General features: G+C 43.3%; 1 long non-coding RNA gene across 1 annotated transcript in view; it reads left to right on the top strand.

Moving 5' to 3' along the window:
* LOC125486568 overlaps positions 1-13,031 on the top strand; it is a 20,590-nt gene continuing 7,559 nt past the window's right edge. Inside the window, exon 1 of the long non-coding RNA XR_007265208.1 lies at positions 1-37. This is a non-coding gene — a long non-coding RNA (uncharacterized LOC125486568). The remainder of the gene's footprint in view (positions 38-13,031) is intronic.

A 13,031-nucleotide genomic window follows, 5' to 3' on the forward strand; every position in this document is an offset into this window, starting at 1 on the left:
AATGAATGCAAGGAGAAGCCTGGAAACTTATAGACATGTAAGCTTGACTTCTGTTGTGGTAATTTGTTGGAGGTGTTTCTGAAAGATAAGATATATATGCATTTGGAGCGGCAAGGAATGATTAGGGAAAGTCAGCATTGTTTTGCGTGAGGGAAATCATGTCTCACAAACTTGATTGAGGAAGTAACCAAAAAGATTGATGAGGGCAGAGTTATAGACATTGCTCATTTGGACTTTCGTAAGGCCTTTGACAAGGTTCTGCATGGTAGACGAATTAGTAAAGTTGGATCACTTGGAAATCAGGATGAACTTGCCAATTTGATACAAAATTGGCTTAATGGCAGGAGACAGAGAGTGGTGGTGGAAGGTTAGTTTTCAGACCAGAGGCCTGTTACTAGTGGCGCTCCACAGGAATCAATGCAGAGTCCACTTTTGTTTGTCATTTATATAAATGATTTAGATGAGAATATAGAAGGCACGGTTAGTAAGTTTGTGGATGACACCAAAATTGGCATAGTGGACAGTGAAGAAGGTTATCTAAGATGACAAATAGATCTTGCTCAATTGGACCAATGGGCTGAGGAGTGGCAGATGGAGTTTAATTTAGATAAATGCGAGGTATCGCATTTTGGTAAAGCAGACAAGGACAGCACTTATACAATTAAAAGTAGGACCTTGGGTAGTATTGTAGAACAGAGGGACCTAGAGGTTCAGATACATAATTTTTTGAAGTTTGCGTCAATGTAGACAGGATGGTTAAGAAGGCGTTTAGTACACTTCCCTTTATTGCTCAGACCTTTGAGTATAAGAGTTGGGAAGTCATGTTGAGATTGTACAAGACATTGGTGAGTCATCTTCTGGAGTACTGTGTCCAGTTCTCGTTGTCCTGTTATAGGAAGGATATTAGCAAGCTGGAAAGGGTTCAGAAAAGATGTACCAGGATGTTGCCAAGAATAGAAGGTTTGAGTTATAGGAAGAGGCTGGATATTCTGGGACTTTTCACTGGACGCAGGAGATTGAGGGGTGACCTTACAGAAGTTGTTAAAATCATGAGGAGTATAGATAAGGTGGATGGTTGATATCTTTTCCCTACTGTAGCGGATTTCAAGATTAGGGGCATATTTTTAAGGTTAGAGGAGAAAGATTTAAGAAAGACACGGGGGCAACTTTATTACACAGAGGGTAGTTCAAGTGTGGTAGATTCAAAATAGTTCTAGAGGAAGTGATAGATGTGGGTACAGTTACAACGTTTAAAAGACATATGGATAACTACATGAATAAGAAGGTGTAGAGCTGGATGAACACAGCAGGCCAAGCAGCATCAGAGGAGCAGGAAGGCTGACATTTCGGGCCTAGACCCTTCTTCAGAAATGGGAGAGGGGGAGGGGGTTCTGAAATAAATAGGGAGAGAGGGGGAGGCGGATAGAAGATGGATAGAGGAGAAGATAGGTGGAGAGGAGACAGACAGGTCAAAGAGGCGGGGATGGAGCCAGTAAAGGTGAGAGTAGGTGGGGAGTTAGGGAGGAGATAGGTCAGTCCAGGGAGGACAGACAGGTCAAGGGGGCGGGATAGGGTTAGTAGGTAGGAGATGGGGTGGGGCTTGAGGTTGGAGGAGGGGATAGGTGAGAGGAAGGACAGGTTAGGGAGGCGGGGACGAGCTGGGCTGGTTTTGGGATGCGGTAGGGGAAGGGGAGATTTTGAAGCTCCTCCCACCTCAAGCCCCATCCCATCTCCTACCTACTAACCTCATCCCGCTCCCTTGACCTGTCCGTCCTCCCTGGACTGACCTATCTCCTCCCTAACTCCTCACCTACACTCACCTTTACTGGCTCCATCCCCACCTCTTTGACCTGTCTGTCTCCTCTCCACCCTCTCTTCTCCTCTATCCATCTTCTATCCGCCTCCCCCTCTCTCCCTATTTACTTCAGAACCCCCTTCCCCTCCCCCATTTCTGAAGAAGGGTCTAGGCCCGAAACGTCAGCCTTACTGCTCCTCTGATGCTGCTTGGCCTGCTGTGTTCATCCAGCTCTACGCCTTGTTATCTCAGATTCTCCAGCATCTGCAGTTCCTACTATCTCTGAATAAGAAGGGTTTGGAGGGATATAGGCCACAAGCAGGGAAATGGGACTTGTTTTGTTTCGGATTATGGTCAGCATGGTCCAGTTGGACCGAAGGACCTGTTTCCATGCTGTATGATTATATGACTCTATTCCCGTTGTTGCTGATCTATAAGCTCCAATTTTAAAATAGCGATCAGTGCAAATCACTGGCATCATTGACTGTTTATCTTTAGCTGCCCATAAGGAATATAATAAGCTGTTGTTTCAACTGGTACAGTCCATGTAGTGATGGTACTCCCTCGGTACTGCTAATATAAAGAATTCCAGCATTTTGAACCAGGAATATTGCAAGAATGGCAGAGTATATCCAAGTCAGGTTGGTATTTTACATGGAGAGGAATTCAGGGTTGGTGGCTTTTGCATACACCTGCCGAGGTCTTTCTCATTTCTGTTGTGATAGGTTTTAATGATTACATAGAGGCAAGCAGTGAAGAAAATTTTACAGTATACAGAAATGACATGGATGAAGGGATTGAAAGTTTGCTTGCTAAATTTTCTGATTACACAAAGATAGGAAGGTAAGTTGTTGAGAGGGCACAAGGCTACAAAGGGAGATAGAGGTGTTAAGTGAGTCAGCAAAGATCAGGTAAATGAATTTTAATGTGAGAAAATGAAATTATCTATTTTGTCAGGAAGAATGAGAAAGCATATAATATAAATAGTGAGAGATTGCAGAGCTCTGAGAAGCAGAGTGATCTGGGTGTCCTAGTGCATGAATTGCACAAGGTTAGTATATAGGTACAGCAAGTAATTGTGAAAGTGAACAGAAATTACTGTTTATTGCAAGGGAAATGAATTCAAAAGTAGATTATGCTTCAACTGTATAGGGCAACGGTAAGACAACTTCTAGAATACTGTCCATAGTATTGATCTTCTTGTTTAAGGAAGGATGTAAGTGTATTGGAAGCAGCTTAGAGAATATTTACTGGACTAATACCTAGAAGGTGTTGTCTTAAGAGGAGTTGGGCAGACTAGGCTTGTACCCACTGGGGTTTAGAAGAGGATAGGCAACTTCATTGAAACATATAAGATCGTTAGAGATCTTGACAGAGTGCAGTTAGAAAGACATTTCCTCTTGTGTGAGATTCTAGACTTAGGGAGTCACTGTTTAAAATTAAGGAGTTGCTCATTTAAGATAGACACAAAAAGAACTTTTTTTTTCCACATAGGGTGATAGTCTCTGGAATTCTCTTCCTCAAAAGGCTGTAGAAGCAGAGTCTCTGAATATTTTTAAGGCAGAGGAAGCTAAATAATTAAGGGGTGAAAGGTTATTACAATGTGAAGTATCTGCAGTATCTGCAAATGTGAAGTAATCAGATCAGCCGTAATCTTATTGAATCTTATTGAATCTTATTACTAGAGTAAGATTGGGGCCGGTCAAGGACAGTAGTGGGAAGTTGTGCGTGGAGTCCGAAGAGATAGGAGAGGTGCTAAATGAATATTTTTCGTCAGTATTCACACAGGAAAAAGACAATGTAGTCAAGGAGAATACTGAGATACAGTCTATTAGACTAGACGGGATTGAGGTTCATAAGGAGGAGGTGTTAGCAATTCTGAAAGCTGTGAAAATAGATAAGTCCCCTGGGCCGGATGGGATTTATCCTAGGATTCTCTGGGAAGCCAGAGAGGAGATTGCAGAGCCTTTGGCTTTGATCTTTATGTCGTCATTGTCTTCAGGAATAGTGCCAGAAGACTGGAGACTAGCAAATGTTGTCCCCTTGTTCAAGAAGGGGAGTAGAGACAACCCTGGTAATTATAGACCAGTGAGCCTTACTTCGGTTGTGGGTAAAGTGTTGGAAAGGATCATAAGAGATAGGATTTATAATCATCTAGAAAGGAATAATTTGATTAGGGATAGTCAACACGGTTTTGTGAAGGGTAGGTCGTGCCTCACAAACCTTATTGAGTTCTTCGAGAAGGTGACCAAACAGGTGGATGAGGGTAAAGCGGTTGATGTGGTGTATTTGGATTTCAGTAAAGCGTTTGATAAGGTTCCCCATGGTAGGCTGTTGCAGAAAATACGGAGGCATGGGATTGAGGGTGATTTAACGGTTTGGATCAGAAATTGGCTAGCTGTAAGAAGACAGAGGGTGGTGGTTGATGGGAAATGTTCATCCTGGAGTTCAGTTACTAGTGGTGTACCTCGAGGATCTGTTTTGGGGCCACTGCTGTTTGTCATTTTTATAAATGACCTGGATGAGGGCGTAGAAGGATGGGTTAGTAAATTTGCGGATGACACCAAAGTCGGTGGAGTTGTGGATAGTGCGGAAGGATGTTGCAGGTTACAGAGGGACATAGATAAGCTGCAGAGCTGGGCTGAGAGGTGGCAAATGGAGTTTAATGCAGAAAAGTGTGAGGTGATTCACTTTGGAAGGAATAACAGGAATACAGAGTACTGGGCTAATGGTAAGATTCTTGGTAGGGTGGATGAGCAGAAAGATCTCGGTGTCCATGTGCATAGATCACTGAAAGTTGCCACCCAGGTTGATAGCGTTGTTAAGAAGGCGTACAGTATGTTAGGTTTTATTGGTAGAGGGATTGAGTTTCGGAGCCATGAGGTCATGTTGCAACTGTACAAAACTCTGGTGCGGCCGCACTTGGAGTATTGCGTACAGTTCTGGTCACCGCATTATAGGAAGGATGTGGAAGCATTGGAAAGGGTGCAGAGGAGATTTACCAGGATGTTGCCTGGTATGGAGGGAAGGTCTTATGAGGAAAGGCTGAGGGTTTTGAGGCTGTTTTCGTTAGAGAGAAGAAGCTTAAGAGGTGACTTGATAGAGACATACAAGATCATCAGAGGATTAGATAGGGTGGACAGTGGGAGCCTTTTTCCTCGGATGGTGATGGCTAGCACGAGGGGACATAGCTTTAAATTGAGGGGTGATAGATATAGGACAGATGTCAGAGGTAGGTTCTTTACTCAGAGAGTAGTAAGGGCGTGGAATGCCCTGCCTGCAAAAATAGTAGACTCACCCACTTTAAGGGCATTTAAATGGTCATTGGATAAACATATGGATGATAATGGAATAGTTTAGGTTAGATGGGCTTCAGATTGGTTTCACAGGTCGGCGCAACATTGAGGGCCGAAGGGCCTGTACTGCGCTGTAATGTTCTATGTTCTATGTTCTATGTTGCAGCATACTCAAGGAGCCGAATGGCCTATTCCTGTTCCTACTTCATATGTTCATATGTTACTGTGACCTCAATAGATGTGTTAAGAGTTTTAGTAATAGGTGTACCCTATGCAGTTCAGAGTCTGTTGTTCCATGGGCTTACTATGATGGGTAGTGGAATTGGCCTCATTAGGGGCATTTAAGATGCTATTAGATAGGCATATGGATGATAGTATAAGGTAGAGGTGAAGGTTAGATATACCGTAGGTTTAGGGTAAAAGTTCGGCACAACATCGTGGGCCGAAGGGCCTGTACTGTGCTGTACTGTTCTATGTTCTATATTATAAGCATAGATTAAAATTACTAGGAAGTCTGGCCTGTACATGTATCAATGTCCATCAAGCATGGTAACAGTGATTGAGACATCAGTCTTAGAGAGATGGTATCTGTTTCCTCGGAAGAATCTGAAAAACAATAAGGATAGATTGAACAAGAAAATTCTCAAAAGATTTCCTCAAGGTGTTGGCTTGATGGCTTCCTCAGAGTGAGGTGAAATACTTGAAGTCTTCCCCCAAGTGAGGTAAATTGAGGCAGATGCAGAAGTGGCAGCAAGTCCATGCCAGCCAGCAGACAGAAGTTTCAGAAGCCCTTCGATGTAGTCGAACGTTTGAAATGAACAAATGGATGGAAGATATGGAGGACACAGTTCCACTGATCATCTCAGCTCTCCATTTGAAGCAGAAATGCCCCCCAACCCCCAGGTCAGTACGTTTTTATAGGCAGTGGACCCCATTGCTGAAGAGATCCTTGTCTGACAAGATATTGATGAAACTTCAGCATCTTTTCAGTCAGTCCTAGCAGCCCTTGACGCTTACTTCAGTCCCAAATTTTTCTGTATGAATGTGTTCCGTCTGGGTAGGGATTCCAGAAACTAGTAATATTGGGAGACTGTCGAAGTTTTTACAGTGTCATTGATTTATCCATAGGTGCAGCATTCTTTCAAATGCTCACTCGTATACTCCCTGATTTACTGTCATACAAGGACTGACTTAAAAAGAGTGAGCCAGAAATTGAGGCAAACTGGGCACAAAGCTCAAGACTGGGATCAATTTGACTTAAGGTTAGGCCTGGTCCAAGCCTGTCAGTTTTTTTTATTCATTCATGGGCAGCATTGATTGCCCATCCCTAATTGTCCAGAGGGCAGTTAAGAGACAATCACATTGCTGTGGGTCTGGAGTCACATGTAGGTCACACCAGATAAGGATGGCAGTTTCCTTCCCTAAAGGACATTAGTGAACCAGATGGGTTTTTCCGACAATCGGCAATGGGGTCACAGTCATCACTAGATTCTTAAATCCAGATAGTTATTGAATTCAAATTACACCATCTGCCATGGCGGGATTCAAACTCAGGTCCCCAGAACATTATCTGGGTCTCTGCATTAACAATACGGTGATACCACTAGGCCATCGCCTTCCCATGACTGAGTATAGCAGATTCATAGATTTCCCTTTATCCACAATATCTGTGCAAGCTCAAAAAATCCAATTAGTTAGTCAAACATGATTTCCCTTTCAGAAAACCCTGTTGACTATGCCTGATTGCGCCGAGGCTTTCTAGATGCTCTGCAATTTCCTCTTTAATAAAATATTCTAGCATATTACCTGTTATAGATGTTAAGCTAACTGATCTTTAGTTTCCTGCTTTCTGTCTCTTGCCTTTCTTGAATAAAAAAGTCACATTTGGTATTTTGCAGTTTGCTAGAACCTTTCTGTATCTAGTGAACTTTGGAAAATTAAAATCCATGCTTTTACTATTTCGGCAGCCATGTCTTTTAAGACCCTAGCATGAGGACCTGGGAACTTGTCAGCTTTTATTTCTAATAAATTTCTTAGTGAATATGATTATCCTAAGCTCTTCCCTGCCTTTCACCTAATGTGGCAGAGATGACCACCTTCAGCAATTTTGCAACATTGAACAACTGTTGAATCACATTCATCACCTCCAGAGCAAAGGATAGTAAATCAAATTGAACAAGATGTAGATGGAAGTTATAATCTTCATTGGTTAAGTGTGTTAGCTCCACTACACGAAATAAATAGCTGGACCAGGATTATTGGTCAATAATTTTGAAAATCAAAAACGTTGATACTAATTTTTTTCTGCATTCAGGAGCTGTTGTTACTGACTACTGACAGCTTAGAGTGGCTTCAAATTGTATGCCTTGGACCATCAAAAGTCAAGACCTAGGATCTGCAAGTCATAACTTTCTGGTTAAAAGTAGTTTTGAGGTAATACTTACCTACAAGGTAGAGTTATTAAAGAGTCAGAACAGATCCTTGTTGAGTTAGCAAGCATGTTCAACTTGCTCTTCAATACCAGCTACTAGATGTTCCACCTGTGGTTGAAGATATTCCAAGATAATGATCACATTCCATCCTGCAAGGTAGTGCCATGCCCAGATGATGAGGCTTTCATTTGGTGAGGCTTTACCTCAGCTGCTACGAGAACGCGACTATTCATCTAAAAAGGACTGAATGATACTTAATGAAGATTTCCCACTGTTTTCTCTGCTACTAAAAGTTTCATTCCAAGAAGACTGGATAATATATTATCATTGTTTCCAGAAGTAAATCCTATGTTACCTGACTAATATATTATGATGCAATATATTAAGATTCCTCTGATTCATTTCCAAATCACAGACACAGGAATCCTTCACCTCATTTTGAGCTCATATGGCAGGCAGTGCTAATGTGGAAACACAACATTCTAGTACTTTCTGCCTTACGGGAGTTTAATTTGGCAGCACACAGACTGCAACTGATTAACTTGCCCAATAGCACAAGGATCAGGAAGCTCTGCAATGTTTGCATTGTCTTGTCACATCTAATAAGTGTGTCTCACTAGACATGGATTAAGAATTTTCTAGGCTCTCAAAGTAGAATATCTTTCCCGTGCTTCAGTACAACTGAGGAATTTATGTGTACATGCGTCAATTCACGATCCTTATGTTCTTGGACAATTTGTCAGTCATATCCTGGGTGCTATTCGATGATGATTGTTAGTTACTAAGAAGACTGGCCTGAGCTTGTGTCACTACTCAAAGAACCCACACATCAATGTGTTGTAACCAGTATTGAAGGTATCAAGTTTGGGAAGTGCTGTTGAAGAAATTTTGGTGAGCTGCTACAGTACTATACTATCAATGTTCTGGGGATTATCATTAATCAGAAACTCAATTGGAGTTCCATAGAAATACAGAGGCTACAGGAGCTGGTCAGAGGCTAGGTATATTGCAGCGAATAACTCATCTCCTGATTCCCCAAAGCCTGTCCACCATCTATAAGTCACAAGTCAAGTGTGTGATGGAATACTCCCCACTTAGCAGGATCAGTGTATCTCCAAAAATACTTGACACCATCCAAGACAAAGCAGCATGCTTGATTGGCACCACATCCATGAACATTCAGTCCCTCCATCACTGACGCTTAATTGCAGCAGTACGTACTATCTAAAAGATACACCGCAGAAATTTGCCAAAGATCCTTAATCGGCACCTTCCAAATCAACAACACTTCCATCTAGAAGGACAAGGGCAGCAGATACATGGGAACACCAGCACCTGTAAATTCCCCTACAACTCACTCACCATCTTGTCTCGGAAATATTTGCAATTCCTTCACTGACACTGGGTCAAAATCCTGTAATTCCCTCCACAATGGCATTGCGGACCTACCTACAGCACATGGACTGCAGCAAGAAGGTAGCTTACCATCACTTTCTCAAGGGCAAGTATGGACAGGCAAAAATGCTGGACAGCCAGTGAAACTCACATCCCACAAATGAATAAAAGCAAAGGTCATCTTGTAGACAGTACGCAGCTGATCTATGGTGTGCCAGCTGCAGAGGAGGTGTTTGGGTTGTCAAATCAATTGGACTGCTTGTCTTGGATGGTATTGATCTATTTGAATGTTGTGGGAGCTGCATCCATCCCAGACTAGTGGAGAGTATTCCGTCATGCTCATGGCCATTGTAGGAGCTGCAAATACTTCTGGAGTCGGGAGGTGAGTAACTTGTTCAAGGATACTCAATGCCTGACCTCCTTATGAGGCCAGCAAAAACACATATGTGGCTGAGCCTGTTATTTTTCTGGCCATTAGTGACTGCCTAGGATTTCAATAAGGGGAGAATCAGAGATAGTAATGCCATTGAATGTAATTGGAGATCAGACTCTATCTTACCCCCATGGGCCCCAGTTATGCGTGTCTTTTCATGCGGAACATTCCTTGTTCCAGTCCTATTCCAGCCCCCACCCACAACTCTTTCTCTGATATATTGATGATATCATTGGTGCTGCTTCCCTTTTGCATCCGGAATTGGAAAAGTCCATCGATTTCACTTCCAATTTCTATCCTGCCCTCACTTTCACCTGGTCTATCTCTGACTGCTCCCTTCCCTTCCTCAACATCTCTGTTTCCATTTCTGGGGATAGACTGGCCACAGATATCCTACTGTAAACCCACTGACTCCCACAGCTACCTGGACTATACATCCTCACACCCTGCTTCCTGTAAAGACTCCATCCCATTCTCTCAGTTCCTCCTTCTCTGTTGCATATGTTCACATGAGGCCCACTTCGACAAGGGAGCCTCCGAAATGACCACTTTCTTCCTCAACTGAGGATTCCCCAGCACCATTGTCGACAGGGCCCTGAACCGGGTCTGACCCATCTCCCGCACTTCCGCCCTCACCCCTTCTCTTCCCTCCCGCAACAGCGATAGGGTCCCCTTGTCCTTACCTACAATCCCACCAGCATCCGCATCCAGAAGATCATCAGATGCCATTTCTGCCACCTCCGGCAAGATGCCACCACCAGACACACATTCCTCTCTCTTCCCTTGTCCGCCTTGCGCAGAGACCATTCCTTCTGGGACACCCTGGTCCACTCCACCTTAACTCCGAACGCACCCCCACAGCCCCACTGCACCTTCCCCTGCAACTGGCGAAGGTGCAACACCATTTGCCTCCTCCCTCCCCACTATCCAAGACCCAAACATACCTTCCAGGCGAAGCCACGCTTCATCTGCACTTCACAGAATCTAGTTTACTGTATTCGCTGCACACAATGTGGTCTCCTCTACATTGGAGAAACGAAGCATAGCCTGGGTGAAGACTTTGCAGAACATCTACGTTCTGCTTGCAAAAAAGACCCTGAGCTACATTTTGCGTGCCACTTTAACACACTACCCTGTTCCCTGGCCAACATCTCTGTCAGTGTTCCAGTGAAGCTCAATGCAAGCTGGAAGAACAACACATTTTCCGCTTGGGGACCCTGCAGCCCTCCAAACCCACTATTGAGTTCAATAATTTTAGGGCCTAAACTCTCCCATGTCCTAGCCCCCTACCCCATACACCAGGCCTTTTTATCACATAGCCTGACAATACACACAACCTATTGTTAATCACTAACAGTCTCCATTAACAACTCCCAGCTAACCCTCCTAGCCAAATTGTTATCAACTCCTTTGTCTATTCAACTGCTCTTCACTCTCTTTGAGCTCTATCCTATCGTTTACTCCCTACCCCATCCCCCTCCCTATTTTCTGCATATAACCGACGTTTTCCCAGCTACCATCAGTTCTGAGGAAGAGTCACTGGACCTGAAATGTTAACGCTGATTTTTCTTCACAGATGCTGCCAGTCCTGCTGAGCTTTTCCAGTAACTTCTGTTTATTTTTCTCTATCTATCTTGCCTGTCACTTGAGTCACTAATTGCATGTACATTATAGGCACAAGTTACAAATAAATGCAAGGTGTCATTGGTATTTAGGCTAATAACATACTTGTCAGACAATGTTGTCCCACTTTTGTTGCATTCAGGCCTTGATGACTTCATTATTACCTGAACAATTGTGTATAGAATTGTACACCGAGCAATCATCACTTCCGAACTTTTAATACTGGGCAGAACATCGAAGCAGCCAAAGATTGTGAGGCCTCAGACAGCATTCTGAGGATGCTCTGGAGCTAAGATAATCAACTTGCAACAATCACAACCATCTGGCTTTGTGTTGTTACAAGTTACAACTAATGAATAGATATTTTTTCCCTGATCTCCATTCACTTCCATTTTACTGGAACTCCTTGATGCTACACCTGGTTAAGTATCAAATTTTGATGTCAAAGATGGTCACTCTGATTACAGTAACGGAATTAAGCTCTTCTCCATCTTTGGGCCAAGGCTTTAATTAGGTTTGGATCTCATTGGTCCTAGCAGAAACAAAACTGAGCATCAGAGAGTGTTGCATTGCAATCAGTCATTTTTTCTATTATGTGCCGTGAATCAAATTGGCTGAAGACTGTCATCTAAGAAGGTGGGAATCTCAGGAAGTGGATATGATGGATTTGGCACGTCTTGCCACAGGTGGTTGTGAAAGCTTCAACCTTGTCGTTTACCATCATTAAGGATGTATATGTTCATCGAGCTTCCAGTTCCTGTTACTCATTTAATTATTTACAACCATTCATGATTGGATGTGACATAATTTTACAGCTTCCATAAGATGGTTGTGGAATCACTTATCAGAATGCTGCTTCCACCATTTAGTATGCCTGTAGTCCTGTTTACCAGTTGGGCACTTTCAGGATGCATAATGCTGCTTCTAGTGGTATTTTTCTACATTCCCAATTAAACCGCTGTTGGGAGAATGGCTTCATGGTAATGATGGAATAAGAGATATGCGGAATCATGGGGTTGTGATAGCACAGAATTTTGTTGTTGTTGGTCCACTGCATTTCATGGATGTCCACTTTTGATATCTGTATTTAATCTATTCCATTTGACAAGATGGCAACCCCACAATAGGTGGGACTTTATCAATGCAAAGACTGTCCTTAGTCATTGTGGACACCTACTCAAAGTGGCTGGATGTGCATAGAGTTCATTTGTCAGCACGGGTTCAAAATAGTCAAAAAACTGTGTAACAATAGTCGAAAAACTGTGTGCATCTTTTGCAATACATGGGCTCCTGGAAGTGTTGGTCACAAATAATGGGCCATTGTTTACCAACAGGGAATTGAGTTTTTCCTGAAGTATTCGATATATAAGGACAGCTCCATACCATCCATCGTTCAATGGTCTAGCAGAAAGAGCAATCCAAACTTTGAAGGCAGGCTTAAAGAAACAGCCTACAGCTTCACCAGGTACCAAACTGTCCTGATTCCTATTTTATTATCGCTCCACCATTCACAAAACTACAGGTATAGCTCCAGCAGCGTTGCTAATGGGGAGAAGACTCTGCACTGGGTTAAATCAGATCTTTCCGGGCCTTGGGGGTTGGAGATGTGAACAGCATCAGGAACGCTAATGCTGTACACAAGATTCAGCTAAGTGAGAGACAATTTACTTCAGGGAATGAAGTTTGGTGTAGGAACCACAGGATAGCCCTGCATCGGTATGGTTGATGTGAGGTCAGGTCCAGTGACACCTAAAGTTTGGGTAGGTGTTATGATCCTGAACATGCACATGGCCCATACGAAAGCTGCAGACTTGCAAACAGTGCGGGAACAAAATGTGCCTGGTTCCCTGACTGCCTTTCCAACTGTTTGTGGGCTGTCCCTTTCCAAAAGCATCGAAGATACTCTGGAATCGGAGATGGACGTAGCGAGCTATTTGTGTGACACACTACCCGTTCAGAGTCGGAGTTGGAGGAACCTGACCCAGTGCTAAAACATCCCAGGAGCAGCCACACCAGAAAAAGAACCAGCAAATGTCCTCAGACACAGAGGGGGAGGG

Source organism: Rhincodon typus, chromosome 30, assembly GCF_021869965.1.
Source record: "Rhincodon typus isolate 14 chromosome 30, sRhiTyp1.1, whole genome shotgun sequence".
NCBI lineage: Eukaryota > Metazoa > Chordata > Chondrichthyes > Orectolobiformes > Rhincodontidae > Rhincodon > Rhincodon typus.